Source organism: Vulpes vulpes, chromosome 15 (genome assembly GCF_048418805.1).
Source record: "Vulpes vulpes isolate BD-2025 chromosome 15, VulVul3, whole genome shotgun sequence".
Classification (NCBI taxonomy): Eukaryota; Metazoa; Chordata; class Mammalia; order Carnivora; family Canidae; genus Vulpes; species Vulpes vulpes.
Window position 1 is genome coordinate 100,721,188 of NC_132794.1, and position 14,029 is coordinate 100,735,216.

Here is a 14,029-nt window from a genome sequence, read left to right on the forward strand (position 1 = left end):
TTTTCCAATTACAAATAGAGTTTTCCTTCAATGACTACACTATGGATTATGTCACTAAAATCTTGAAAGCAGTAGTTCCTAATTTCTTGGAGTCAAGGGAACACTTTGAGAATCTGATGAAACTCTAGACTGAGGGGGGAAAAAGTACATGTAAAAGTGTGCATTTGGTTTCAGGAGGTTCATCACCCCCCAGAGGTCTTTCATGGACCCCAGATTAAGAAGCAGTGTTTGAAAGCATGGCTTGGAAGACAGCCGCATTTGGGATCTTGTTCTTTTAACAATGTCTAAAGCAAGATGAGACAGAAATACACATTTGCACATTGTAAAGGAAGTATTAATTACTATTAGCCAGGCAAGTACTTTCCAATAAAGGATTTTGCTGATGATGAAGAAGATGAAGAAGAAGAATGAAGAAGAGGAGGACTCTTCCAAAATGGATAAAGGTAGACTAAAACTAAAGGTAGACTTTGAATTTAAGTAAGCTAAGTATGCAGCAGGGCTTTGAAACTGCGTGGCTGTTATTATTAGCAACTCTAGAGGCAGTTTGAGTAACTGATTATATCTATGGCTTTCTTTAAAACCTCCAACAGGCAAAATATTATCACTGGGGCTCTTCACGCCTGTTCAATGATTCAGACACAAAAGAAATGCTAATTATGAGAACTGGGCTGTGAATTCTGAGAGACCCTAGGGACAAAATGATTATCTGGTGGTCTTATGTTGCTGGAAATTTATTAGAGTGTTTTAAGATTACATTAACTGGTTTTCACCTTAAGTGCTCTGCCTGGAGAAGCATTAAAGGCTCCTGATAAGAAAGATTTCAAAGAGGTAATGGCATCAGCCAAAAGATCTTTTGGGTGAGTCAGGGGTACTGTAAGGAGAAAAGCCCAAGTGAGGATCAGCCAGGTGGTGGGATGGGCTTGCCACAACCAAAAGCTTCCACTTTGACCTGGGCTCCCTAGGCCCCTCCTCATCTCCAGTTTCCAACAGTGACAAATGCCAGAGACCAAAGAGGAAGAATAATATATTTACAACAAAGGTCAGAGAAAGAGGCCAAGGACCTCATTTCTGCTCCATTATGGTCTCAGATTGCACCTCTGCCTCTAAAATCTTCCCAAGGCCCAAAAGTGTTGACATGCTGTTACCACTATGGACATCTGCCATCCTCCTCTCCATCACAGCTCCAGTCCCCAAGGCCACCCCTCTTCTTGAACCATCCCAAGCTCATCCTTGGCTCAGGGATTTCTTATTTGTCTCTGCTGTTAGGAACATTCCTTTTCTGGATATGCACATGACTCAGTCTTATGTTTAGGTCTTAGCTTATTTAGCAACTTCCTGTTCCCTGCCTCATCACTTTCTTCTGTGCTATCCTATTTTATTTTATTTATAGCACGTGTCACTATCTGATAACAATCTGTGATTTGTTGTCTTTATATTGCCCATCTTCCCTGTTAGAATGTAAGCATAATGAGAGCAGGGAGCTTCTATGTCAATCACTGTCATGGCCACCCCCTCTCTCCCGTCCTGCCAGCTTAACACAGAGAAACCACTAGATATACATTTGTGAGCTAAAGGAATGAATGCATAGGATTAGCATTTGCTCTGTGCCAGGCACAGGGTTGTAGTTTTTACAAATACTATCTCACTGAATTCTCACACCAACCCTCCAAGGTAGGTATTTCTCTATTATCCCCATGGTACAGATTAGGTTTCAGAGAGGTCATGCCGCTTTTCCAATGTCAAAGCTAGCTTGTTACAAGCTAGCAAGTAACCAAGATCTGATTTGAATTTAGGCATGTTTGACTCCAACACATACACTAAATCAGGAGTCAGCACACTTTTTCTATAAAGGGCCAGCCAGTAAACATTTAAACCTTTGGGGGCTATATGGTCCTTGTCACAACTATGCGACTCTGAAGCAGTATGAGAACAGGCATAGACCATACATAAACAAATGGATGCTCTGTGTGCCCATAAAACTTTATTTACAAAACAAGTGGTAGACAGGATTTGGCCCAAGGGCCATAGTCTCAGACCTGTTCTTTAAATCATTATTTGATATATGCTATGGCAGAAGGGGGTTAAACAAAAGAGGGGAATAAAAGAAAAAATTAAAATATGTGCTCTGTACATGGTGAGCCCCTTTCAGATAAGAAAGACGGCCATTTTCAGTTAAGTTTTAACTTAGTTAAAAGAATAAAAAAGGTGGAATAGAAGACAGAGTCCTGGTAGGAAACAGGACTCTACTGATTCAACTTCTTGACTGAATTATGGCGATACAGTAGAGTTTAATTCAATTAAGCTATTCCATTTTTACCAAGGTTCCATTCACAGTGTAATTACACCTGATTTCGCATCATGGGAAGTATACGTGATGCCAGCATCTGAACAGAACCACATAACCTCCCATTGCAAGCAAGCTCCAAAGAGTCAACATTGAAGGACCAAGTGTAGCAAGCCACTCTTAAAATTCTTCCTCTTTCAATAGCGAGCCTAAAACCTTCGGTCTTTCCTTCTCAAGCAAGCTTATGAGTTATTGGCAAGAGATGAAAGATTCGATATGAATCACAGCTCTGAGCCAGCCCATTGGGAAGGGGCACACTATTTGTGCTTATGGCCATTCATAGGAGCTCTTGAGACTGAATATCAGCATTAAAGCAAAAGATCAACTCACCAGTCCCTTGGGCCTGGGCTAGACGGTAAGGGCTGAGCTTTGAGAAGGTGGGAGGTAGAAGGACAAAGGCAGTCGTTTTTATAGCGCTTGGCTGTGCATCAGGACAGGCTAGTGTGGCTGGGGTGCCCTGGGGGGCTAGGCCTCCTCTCCTGCTCAGCTTTTCTCTCAGGAAATCCTAGGTCATCAGAAACCCATTAGACAAATATTCATTTCTCTCTTACCCTGAAGAAAGAGTGCCTGTGGAAACAGCACGTGGTACTTAAACCAATAGGCACATTTTCCTCAATTTGTATACACTTTTCCAAACTTGGGCTTTAAATGTTTGGGCAAGTGACAAAAATTCAAACTTTAGTTAGTTCTCCTGAATCTTCTCCTAAGCCCATCGGTGCACCTCTTTGTAAAATCCAGTTTTAGTGAGAACGCTGCTAAATCAGTTTCACCAGGTCCCCAACCTCCCATATCTGATCAGGCTCCTCGGCCTCCACCATCCCACAGGTGTTGTCTGACCACCCCAGCCTATCTTCAGTGAAGAATCCTGTTAGGTCAGTTTAGCCAGAGTCCCCCCACCCCCACCCCAACCTTACTGTTTCCTCTTAGTACTTTTCCATCTGCTCACTGCTACCCTGCTCCTTGCCCAGGCTGTATGTGGAGTTGAGTCCAATCTCTGTTCCCCACTGTAAAAACCCCATCATGGTGGTCCCTGTGCTCTGGTGAGAGTCCTAAAGCATCTGCCATACCATGTTTACAAGTGTCATTGAATATTTTGTTTCTTTAACACAGGAAAGCAGCCCTAGCATGGAAGACTCAGCATGTGAAGGAGAACCTACAGATGCAAGATCTGCCCCAGCTCTGCCATTAACCTGGGCACCCTTCCTTTCCCTTCCCCTGTCTGAGCCTGTTTTCTCATTACCAACAGAACAAGTCAATCTCATACATATCTTTTCACCCAGTCTAGTCCATCTTTTTGTTATCTAATACCTGTCATATTTATTATTGTTTATAGTTATTATTTAGGTCGATAGGTATTAATAAAAGTGGATTTCTATTGAGCACTTAATATTTACTAGGATTGCACTATATATTCTAACATTTCATTCATTCATTTCATCCATGTATTCTAACATTTCATTCTCAGAGAGACCCTAGTGATTGCAGACTTCTCAGATACAACAGCTGAGGTTCAGAGTAGTAACATAAATGTCCCAAAGTGAGACAAAGAATAAGTGACAGAGCTGGGATTTGAGCCTGAACCTATTTTTTTCCCCCAAGAACTTCATTTTCTTCATGTTGCCCTAGCCCCTGGTCAGAATCTGACAGGAGAGGAAAAGCAATGCTGAGAAGTCACAGAGCATGAGCTCCCCCTTCCTCAGTTCCTTATTGTCACCATGCAGAAGCGAACATGAAACAATGGCCTCTGCACATCTTCGCTAGAGAGAGGCAAATCTTCGCTAGAGGAAGGCAACTCTTTCAAAATGGACCAAATAAACAATCTGGTAATAGAAGAGATTGGGATGGGGGGCTCTCCTTTAAACAAACAGTTGGAGTTTTTTTTTTCTTAAAGATTTTAATTATTTTTCATGACAGACAGAGAAAGAGAAAGGCAGAGGGACAGTTGGAGATTTTTAAGAAGACATATCAGTATTGGCCTGACCAGGAATCAGGGAGCGGCCATGTGGTATAAGAAGGGTAGATTCTTAGAGATGGCAGAGCAAGGCTGATGAAGTTAACAATTCAGGCAGATCTGATTCTCTCAGGGGTGGGGAAGAAAAGAGAATGAGCTTAATTATTGAATGTCTATTATGATCTAAGGCCTTTTATATACAGTAAGCATTAGGTCTTGACAACAGTGTGCAAGGTTGATGTTTTATAGATGAGGTTAGTAAGAATACAAAGAGAGATTCTCTCTTTTTTTATTCTATCTCAATGCCTGCGTAGACACCATTCTAGCTCTTACTCAGATTTTCATGAAGTAGTAGCACTTACTTTATGGAGTGTCTGTAAAAAATATTTAGGCTACAAAACCTAATATAGTGCCTAGTATATAGTAGGTGTTCAATAAAACAGGATGGATTAACAACTCAGTGTGGTTTCTCAAACTGAGATAAGTATAATCTGATCCAATAGTTCTCAACTGGGGATGATTTTGCCCCCAGGGAGACATTTGGAAATGTCTTCAGATACTTTCAGTTGTTACAAAACAGGAGAAGAATACTACTGGCACCCAGTGGGTAGAAGCCAGTTTGCTGCTAAGCATCCTACAATGCACAGGACAGCCAGCCCCACAACAAAAAAATTATCTGGCCCATAATGTCAATAGTGCCAAGGTGGGAAATCCTGATCTATTCCAGCATATTTTACAGATGAAGAAACCATGACCGTGACAGATAGATGACTTGCCAAGGACCATATAATTGATTGATGGCAAATCTGTGATGAGAAACATGCTTAAGCTTTCTACATTGTTCTTGCCAGACCTCAAGCTGCTGACCAGCCAGAGGCTGCCTGCTACAAGAGGGATGAGTTCAGTGGAAAAGAATGTGCTGGCCAAATAGCCCAGGCAAACCAAATACAATTATGTAAGTTCAAGTGGACCAAGCCTATTGCCCCCCAGTCTGGATCATACCCTGAATAAGCAGCCAGGGCAGATTCCAGAAAACTAGGGACCAACGCTTGGAACACAGAGTGCTCACTAGAAGCCTTTGTTGCCTACCAGTTGCACACCCCCACTTTTTCTTTTTCTTAGTGTTGCAAACCAAAACATAATTATCAAGTCAAGGAAAGAATTTTCTTCTAGGGGCAGCCCCGGTGGCTCAGTGGTTTAGTGCGGCCTTCAGCCCAGGGTGTGATCCTGGAGACCCAGGATCGAGTCCCACATCAGGCTCCCTGCATGGAGCCCGCTTCTCCCTCTGCCTGTGTCTCAGCCTCTCTCTTTCTCTGGTCTCTCATGAATAAACAAAATCTTTAAAAAATAATTTTCTTCTAATAATTAAATAGGCAAGTTAAAATATGAATGATTAAGTGGTGGTATCATGTCAAGGTAGAAATTGCCAGAAACTGATTCTCTCCAAAAGATACTAGTTATTTGCATTATTGTTATTACCAGCAATAATTTTTTGGCATCTTACATGCCAAGAGATGGGTTAGGTCCTAGAAGAGAGATAGGAAGAATAGTGTGTTCACCAATATCATGCACAAGGTACATCCTTGACCTCAAGAAACACTCAGTCCAAGCATGAGAGTCTCCTTTTGTATTGGCCATCACAGACCAAAACCAACATTGCGGAATGGTAAAGGAAAATCTTCCTTACCGCTAAATTATCTAAACCTAGCATGAATCATTTATTTTAAATAACCCATTTTAAAAGATTTATTTATTTATTTTAGAGAGAGAGAGAGCACAAGCAGAAGGGGTAGAGGAAGAGGGAGAGAGAATCTCAAGGAGACTTGGTGTTCAGCAGAGCCCAACATGGGGCTCAATCTCACAACCCTGAGATTATGAGCTGAGCCAAAACCAAGAGTTGTTGTCCAACTGGCTGTACCACCCAGGTGCCCCTCAAATAACCTTCAACACAGAAACATTCAACTATAGCCCAAGAACTTGGACTTTACCACATATAGTATTGAGATTTGGCTTGCCTGATGGGCATTTTCTTCGATCCGTCAAGCTTCTTGGGGACTTCTGATGCCCTCTACCATATCTAAAAGGTGGGATAACCAAATGCAGTATGGGATTTAATTTAACTAGATGAGATCCTTTGACCCCAAGATTTCCTAACCTCAGCAGGTGGATGGAAACCCCCTAAAAGGCTATTCCAGGCCAAGGTACGGGCATCTTTTCCAGCAGTTTCTAAGCTGCATCTCAGTGGGAGATGGAGATCTGGGTTAACACAACTCTGAAGATCAACTTTTATCTTGCAATTTCAATGAAAAATTAAACATCCTGATAACGCTGAGTACGAATCGCTTTTATTTCCATTGCAACTACTTTCTGAGACAGATAATTCCCCTTTAGATTTTCATGAGTTTGGCCCAGAAATTGGATACTCAAGGTATTAAACATACAGCAGCTTGAGATGCCAAGAAAACAGCAGTGTCTATTTAAAGATTTGGCCTCCACGGCCAGCTAAGTGTCTTTGGGAGGTGGGTAGAATTTGAATACATCAGCTCCACCAGTCTGCTACAGACTGAGAAACAGACATTAAGAAAGATACCCCAGGGGCTCCCACTTGGGTTTGGATGAAGGTTTTAACCTTGGTGACAAGCAGTTTGTTAGGCAGTGCTTCCCAGACCTTGAGTATCATGGGTGTTTAGCTATCACTAAACAATGGATGTGGACTTTTTTATTCTTCTTGGTCATAACATTAAAATTAAACACAACATAAATTGATAATCTACAAATGCCATCATCTCATAAAAAAAAAAAAGAATGTTTTGACATCCCAACAAACAGGAGGGATAGACTCTCAGAAGGAAGGGAAGTTCCTCCAGCTAAATACATAGTACTAAAGGTTGGCTACTTTCTCCTTAGCTCTTAAATGCCCATGGATTAGAAAAACATCATAGACCAGTACTCATCTGCAGTTTGGAATGTGGGTACAGGGAGTAGCCACTGGAGTTGCTGGGAGAAAAATTACGTTTGAGACCCAGATTGAACAGAGGAGGCATTCCAGGGCAAGGACGGGGAGGAGGGAGGAGTAGAGGTGGAAGGATAGAAGTTGCCCTGAGAATAAGCCACTCTGCTTTATGGTGGCACTCTACACGTGGTAATGCTCCCCTAAACTGCTTGTTTAATTACCGATCCACTCTGCTTGAGTTCCTTAAGAGCAGTGGCTGTGCCTTGTTGCCTGAGTCACGGAACTAATTAGTTGGGGGGCAGAGGTGGCAGTGTAGGGAGAGGGCATTGGAAAGAGCAATGGTGAAGCACCAGGAACACGCAGTCCTGCTTCATGAACCTATACGACCTCACGATTGGCGATTAGAGGGCACATTTTCTATGATCTAAACCATGCATGCTGTTTCTGGCTAGTGCAGTGGATAGGGAGCCTCACCTCCATCCTACCCAACAGGCTCACCCTGAGCATCATCCCACAAGATAATTAAAATGAGCCCCAAGGGGAGTGCGATGGGGGTTAAGACTGCTACTGCCCCAGGGAGTTGCCAGGGGACCGCTGAGTGAAGGCTCAGCAACTCTCCCGTGTCCCTGAGCTGCCTGGGCAGAAGCAGGGCTGGGGTGTGGAGCCACCAGCCTCCTGCCTGCTGCTTGATGCCCTTGGTTTTCCCATTGCCGAGTTGAAGAAGAGCTTTCAGTCCCAAGATTTTGCATTTTCCCAGGCCCTTGCTCCTCATAGGCACTCTTAATTTGGAATCGACACAAAGCAAACATCATCCGCATTGTTAGCAAAGCAGCCCCACGGTAAGTTCCACAGCAACCACTCCTCCCTGCAGAGAAAGTCCAGCTCATGGGGAAATGGATGTTGCTTTCTCTTAAAACTCGTTTTGGGTAGATTTTTTTAGCCAACTTGATTTCTGGCAACAGGTCAAGGCTCTCAATGCACAGAGCCAACCTCAGCTAAACTTCCTGCCAAGCCCGTAGGGCGGGTTGGAGGCCAAATGTAAAGCTCACTAAGCAAGTGCATGAGGCTAGGAGGGGATGGGGTGGGGAGAGGGCTCCTGGCCCCCTGTTGCTTGAGAGCTCAGGAATGATGGAGTATCTTCATTAGCACTGGCTCGGCATGCTAACTTAGAACCCCATTACACAGCTGAAATTCTGTTCATGACTGGAGAACCCAGCTTCACCTTGTAAGATTAGCAAGACTTCAAGTTCTGGGAACTGAATGGTGAGGGTATGCTTTCCATTGCAAATATCCTGCCACTTTCCTTTTATGACCCTTTGGGGAGCATTTGCCTCAGGGTTCAACTTGCTATTCAAAGTCTCTTTGGAAATGCTCTTGGCATGATGTATTACTGCACAGCATTTTTGTGCCTTTCTCAATATCCATCCAGTCCTCTTTGACTCTCCTACCAAATAAAGGTTTTCAAACCCTGATTTCATGTGAAGACAGTTCTGTGAAGTTTCAATCCTATAGCCTGTCTCTCTGCCATCATTGCTCCCTTAGGTGTCATTGGTTAAAACTCTGATGTCCCTGGGAGGTCTTTACTATGCATCCTGGCCAGCAAGCAGTAGGTAGGGATTGGCTAATGGGCAGCTGAAGGCAAGAGTGAGGCCCCAGGTAAGGAAGAGGAGGTAGAGAGTTGATATGCCCCTGGAGGTCGAGGGGACAGGATCCCCCTTGGGGAAGGTGGGAGAGGATTGAAGACCATTCTTTCAGGAGCCTGAAACTAATCATTTCCTTTCATCTCGCTTGGCAAGCTTAGCCTTTCCATCACCTCTCAGAGCTTCTGGCTTTGTCTGGAAAAAATGCTAACCAGCTCTTCACAAGGGCTGTCACTAAATCCCTGGCCAGAGAGCTCACAAAAGACACTGTGTGCAGTGCAAAAGGAACATGGTGCTCCCGGGGCAGAGGGGGCGGGGGCGGCTGAGTGGGTGGGGGAGGGGGTAGCCTTGGGAGCACTCATGGGCAGTCAAGGAAGACGATGCGCACATCCCCAAATCCTCAACTTGCAGCCCTGTGCTTGGAATTTCACCAGAGAGGATTGCCTCAGGCCAGTGAATCATTCAAGCTGGACATGTAGGAATCTGGAGGACAAGGACATGGAGAACTTGTTTCTGTCCCTAGGAAGGGGCTTAGGGATTTCTGTCTAGGAGGATCGAGGATGGGGAGTGAGGATGCTGGGCTCCAGCTGGGGAGTGGAAGGAGGTGCTAGAGAAAGAGGCTTCCAGGAGACAGAATCACCCAAGTCTTCCTCCTGGCTTCCTTGATTTTGGACTTCAGACTTTCTCCATCCATGGAGACAACTGGGTAGAAGAGCACTGGACAGGAAGTCACGGGATTCTCCTTTACTCTGACTCTATCTTGCTGTGGATCAAGGGAATTTTAAATACCAGAGATTGGAAACTCAGCCTTAGTAATCATCCAGTCCAGGGGATCCCTGGGTGGCTGAGCGGTTGAGCGCCTGCCTTTGGCCCAGGGCGTGATCCTGGAGACCCGGGATCCCACATCGGGCTCCCTGCATGGAGCCTGCTTCTCCCTCTGCTTGTGTCTCTGTCTCTCTCTGTCTCTCTCTCTCTCTCTGTCTCTCATGAATAAATAAATAAAATCTTAAAAAAAAAAAAGGGAATCATCCAGTCCATATGCTACACTTTATACTCACAGCCTCTGAGTCCCAGAGAGCTTCAGGTGGTTGGCCAGGGTTACACATACTGAGCACCTACTGCATTCTGGTCCAGGGGACATGTTAGGTGCTTCTATACAATTGATTCATCAGAGAAGTCTTTCCTGTCTAGCTCTCCACCTCCATCCAAATTAGGTCCTTTGTTCTTTTTTCTCACCACTAACAAGAATGACCTAGTTATTTGTGTGACTTTTTAAAAAATCCCTATTGCCTCCAATTCGACTATAACTTCTAAAGGGAAGGGAGTTTCCTCTGCCTGATTCTCCATTATATCCCAGGGTCTCACACATGGCAGGAACACATGCACATTCAGGGAGAACAGAAGCTCTATTCGCAAAGTAACCCCATGAGAGATGTATTATACCCATTTCCAGATGATAGAAACTAGAGCTTAAACAATGTAAATAACAAGTGGGGAAAAAAGCAAAATTCAGCAGTGGATCTGAATGATCCTGCCCCCCTGCCCTTTAATGGCTTACGACTCTTCTAACACAGGTTTTCAGACTTTGTAGATTCCCTTAGGCCAGGGAGCCTTGGCTTAGGCTTTTTTGGCTATGAGGCTCTAGATCCAGATGCCCCCAAACCATTAGTCCCTGGCCTTGTCAAGCCCCATGCTAGATTGTGGTCTAGGCAGGGAAGATGATGGGGAGGACCACACACAGCAGTGAGGAGAGCCCCACTCAGCAACTGGGAAGGCAGACAGTGGAACAGGAATATCTGCCCAACAGGAATTTCAGAGGGGACCCATCACCAGATGGCAGTGAGCCCAAAGCTAAGTGTTTGTGGAAACCCCTGGTATGTGGGGAGGGTTCTGGCTTTGAGGCTAGATACATCAGAAATGGAGTCTCAACTTTCACACTTACCAGCTTGGGCAAGTTAATTCTCTTAGCCTTAGTTGGTTCCTCTAAGATACAGGATGATGCTAACCGCCCCCCACCCCCACCCCTAGAAGGACGATGAATGAGATCGGGCAGAGAGAGCCCTTAGTACAGCCCCTAATCAACTCTGAGCATCCAGTGAATGATCGTTTCCTTAAGTTCTTCCTTCAAGGCTGGACCAAATTGTTGATTTGGAGCTCATAAGTGGTTAAACCTGGCTACAAAGGTAGGCAAGAGGCTGAGAGGGAAAGCAGATCCTGACAGAGAGGACAAAACTTAAAATTAGAACCCACTCAGGTCAGGGTCTGTGCCCACTTAGCTACCATGTCCTCAAAGCCTTGCTCACAACCTGCGCTGTGGTTCATGTGCAATCTGCTCAGCTGGGCAAACAGGTCAACAGAGCAGATGGGAGAGTTGCCTAGTGTTCTGCTCATTACCCTGATATCACTCATTGGGTTTTCATGGACTCACTCAGCACCAGATTGGCGGGCAGCACAGAAGGGGAAACATGGGCTCTGAAGTCCACCATTGCCTAGCTGAACTTGTTTCTTGATATAGCCCCCTTGTCCATTAAATGGGCTGACACTCCTCACAGACTTGTGAGGATTGAGTTAATAAGTGTAAAGCAGTTGGAACAGGGCCAGACAGGGAGAAAACACTCCATCCGTGTTACCTGCTATTACCAGTAAGAGTTTACTGGGTGTCACATGCCACTAGGCCTTGGGGGCCCAGCTGGAAGCAAGACCCCATGCTCCACAGAGCTCCCAGTGTAGGGGAGCCAATGGATAAGGACGCAAGACATCTTAAGACAACACAATTAGGGTCCAATGAGGTGCAAGGGGCCCTAACCCAGTTCCAGAGCAAGAGGCTTTACTCAAAGACACAACTAATATGTTGACTTGGCCAGAGCAGGGAGCGGGGGCGGGTGTGAAGAACGAGCGTCTGTGTGGCGGGACAGGGATGGAGAACGGTGAGGGAGAAGGACGGAGAGGTGAGCAGGACCCAGACGATGGTAAATGGAAGAAGTTCTCCCAAGAGAGCAGGAAAGAATCCAGCCCCGGGGGTACCATCTGCTGCCCTGGGCTTTTCTTCCCTCTTGCTATTTCCCTTAAAATTATGAGGGGGAAGCAGGATTTACTGTGATCAGCAACTCAGACCATTGCTCTGAAGAGTCTCAGGAAATCCAATGTGTCCCCAGCAGAGATAATTCCCTGGGGGCCACAGAGTCACCAACAAGAAGAAGGGTCCTCCCACCACCCTGTGGAGAAGCTTTGCAGGACAAGGTGACGATTACATCCCACGGAGACCAACAAAGCACAACCCGGGTACAAAGAGTTCAAAATTAGAACAGCCTGGATGGCAACATTTGGAAGTTAAAACAACTGCTGTGACTAGAGGGAGGAAACACAGTAATCTAAATGCACAGGAAGGGGCGCCTGGGTGGTTCAGTCGGTCTCCCTTCAGGTCAGGTCATGATCTCAGGGTCCTGGGATCGAGTTTGGCATCAGGCTCCCTGCTCAGCAGGGATTCTGCTTCTCCCTCTCCCTCTGCACCATCCCCCTCTCCTGCTCGTGCTCTCTCACATTCTGCTCTTTCTGAAATAAAATAAAATCTTTTTTAAAAAAATTAGAAAAATGCAGAGGGAAAACCCAGTTTTAATACCAACTTACTCTAAAAGCCTCTTTTTCCACTTAATGCTAAAATAAAATGATTTTTTTCTTATTTTGCATCATATCCTCCCCTTCTTGACTGTGTCCAGCCAAACCTCACAATTAGAGAGGACAGTTCTGTCCTCATTCCAAGTGGTTCAATCCCTGCCGCCACCACATGGAGCTCAGTTTGCATCTGTAGCGAGGAAGTTCTCTGACTTGTCCTCCATCCAACCAGCCCAAGTGCAGAAAACATTGCTGAGCTGGGAGCTTGGTGGGGATGAGAACAGTGTACTTCACACAGAGATCTCTGACAAAGTGGAGACAAATTCTCATAAATGCAGTGCTCGGCCCCACTCTTTTCTCTGTGGTCAACAGCACAAGGATTGGGGTCACCCAGCAGGACCTTCAAAGGCCGTGTCCTATTTGCAAATCAGATCGGATAAGTTTCAAGCTAAGGCAACTGAATTCCTCATATGGTGCCCCAAATCCTATCAGAACTTTGGGGTTCTGAATCAGTGGGAGACGATGACAGACATGCCAATGGAGGGGACAGACCTCCAGGAAGGACTTCATAGGGAACAAAACACTCAAATGCCAGTGATACGTCGCAATCATGCTCACACGTCTTTCCAGCTGCAAATAACTCACATCTTGGCTTTGCCTTTCTGTAGAATTCCAAGATTCTGAGTCTTTTTTTCTTGCACTTTCTTTTTCCACTTTCTCTGCCTCTCCTGCTTTCCACTCTGGGCCCCAAAGCTCCACCCTACCCCCCATTTCAAATGTCATGACATTCTAGGAAATTAGACCTCCCCCCGCAAAAAAAGTTACCTGTAATACCTGTATCCTTGACTCTGTAGTGTTTGAGAGATTATTTTCAACCAGCTGATTAGCAAAGCTGATGAAGACTCATCAGAAAATAGCCTCTGCCTGTCTGTAGCTTCTCTGGGTGTCTGTATGGCTGCAGACCGAAGGACTTTGGGTGCTCGGGAGTAACCTCAGAAAAACTCCCCAGGCAGCAGCAAACCTCTCCCAGCACAGTTTTGAAACACCACAGGAGGAGGAAGCCTCTTTAATCAAATAATAACCAGCCAGAGATAAGGCCTGCTAGGCCGAGCTCGGCCAGCCAATCACCTGCTTCCTTCCGACCGCAAGGACAAACAGACCCAGGCTTCGGGAGTGAGTTTCAGGCCTCGTTATAATTTAATGATGCTGTAAGTGGTGTCTTCTTGGCTTTGGCTGGTGGGGATTTTCTGACTTGGGAGTGAAGCTTTGAGCTCAGGAGCCTCATTCTCAGTAGAGGAGCCCGACCCAGGGGCTGCAGCTAAGTATCCTGAGAAATCACGTGGGGGCACTCAGCTCCCAGCCTGGATGCTTCCATGATGCCCAGAGAGCTCTCGCTGCTCCTAAGAAACCAAGCCTGAGTGGGGCTGAGCAGCGCTGGGTCGTGAGAGGGTAGGGGAGTAGGGGTGAGTGTATTTGGCACCAGATGAGCAACTTATTGACTGCGACCCTGAAGAAGTCATGGAGACCCT

The 14,029-nt window shown here is 45.5% G+C and overlaps 1 protein-coding gene across 8 annotated transcripts in view; it reads right to left on the bottom strand.

The window, feature by feature from the left end:
• Nucleotides 1-13,652, bottom strand: part of GPAM (glycerol-3-phosphate acyltransferase, mitochondrial) — a 62,735-nt gene extending 49,083 nt beyond the window's left edge. For 2 of the 8 annotated variants that reach the window (XM_072740018.1, XM_072740020.1), the window contains exon 1: nucleotides 13,326-13,549. The gene's annotated coding sequence lies outside the window, so the exon portion shown is untranslated. Of the gene's footprint in view, nucleotides 1-13,325 lie in introns of all 8 variants that reach the window. The other 6 variants (XM_072740017.1, XM_072740016.1, XM_025993555.2 and 3 more) reach the window with 6 other exon arrangements.
• Between the last annotated feature and the right edge of the window lie 377 nt (nucleotides 13,653-14,029).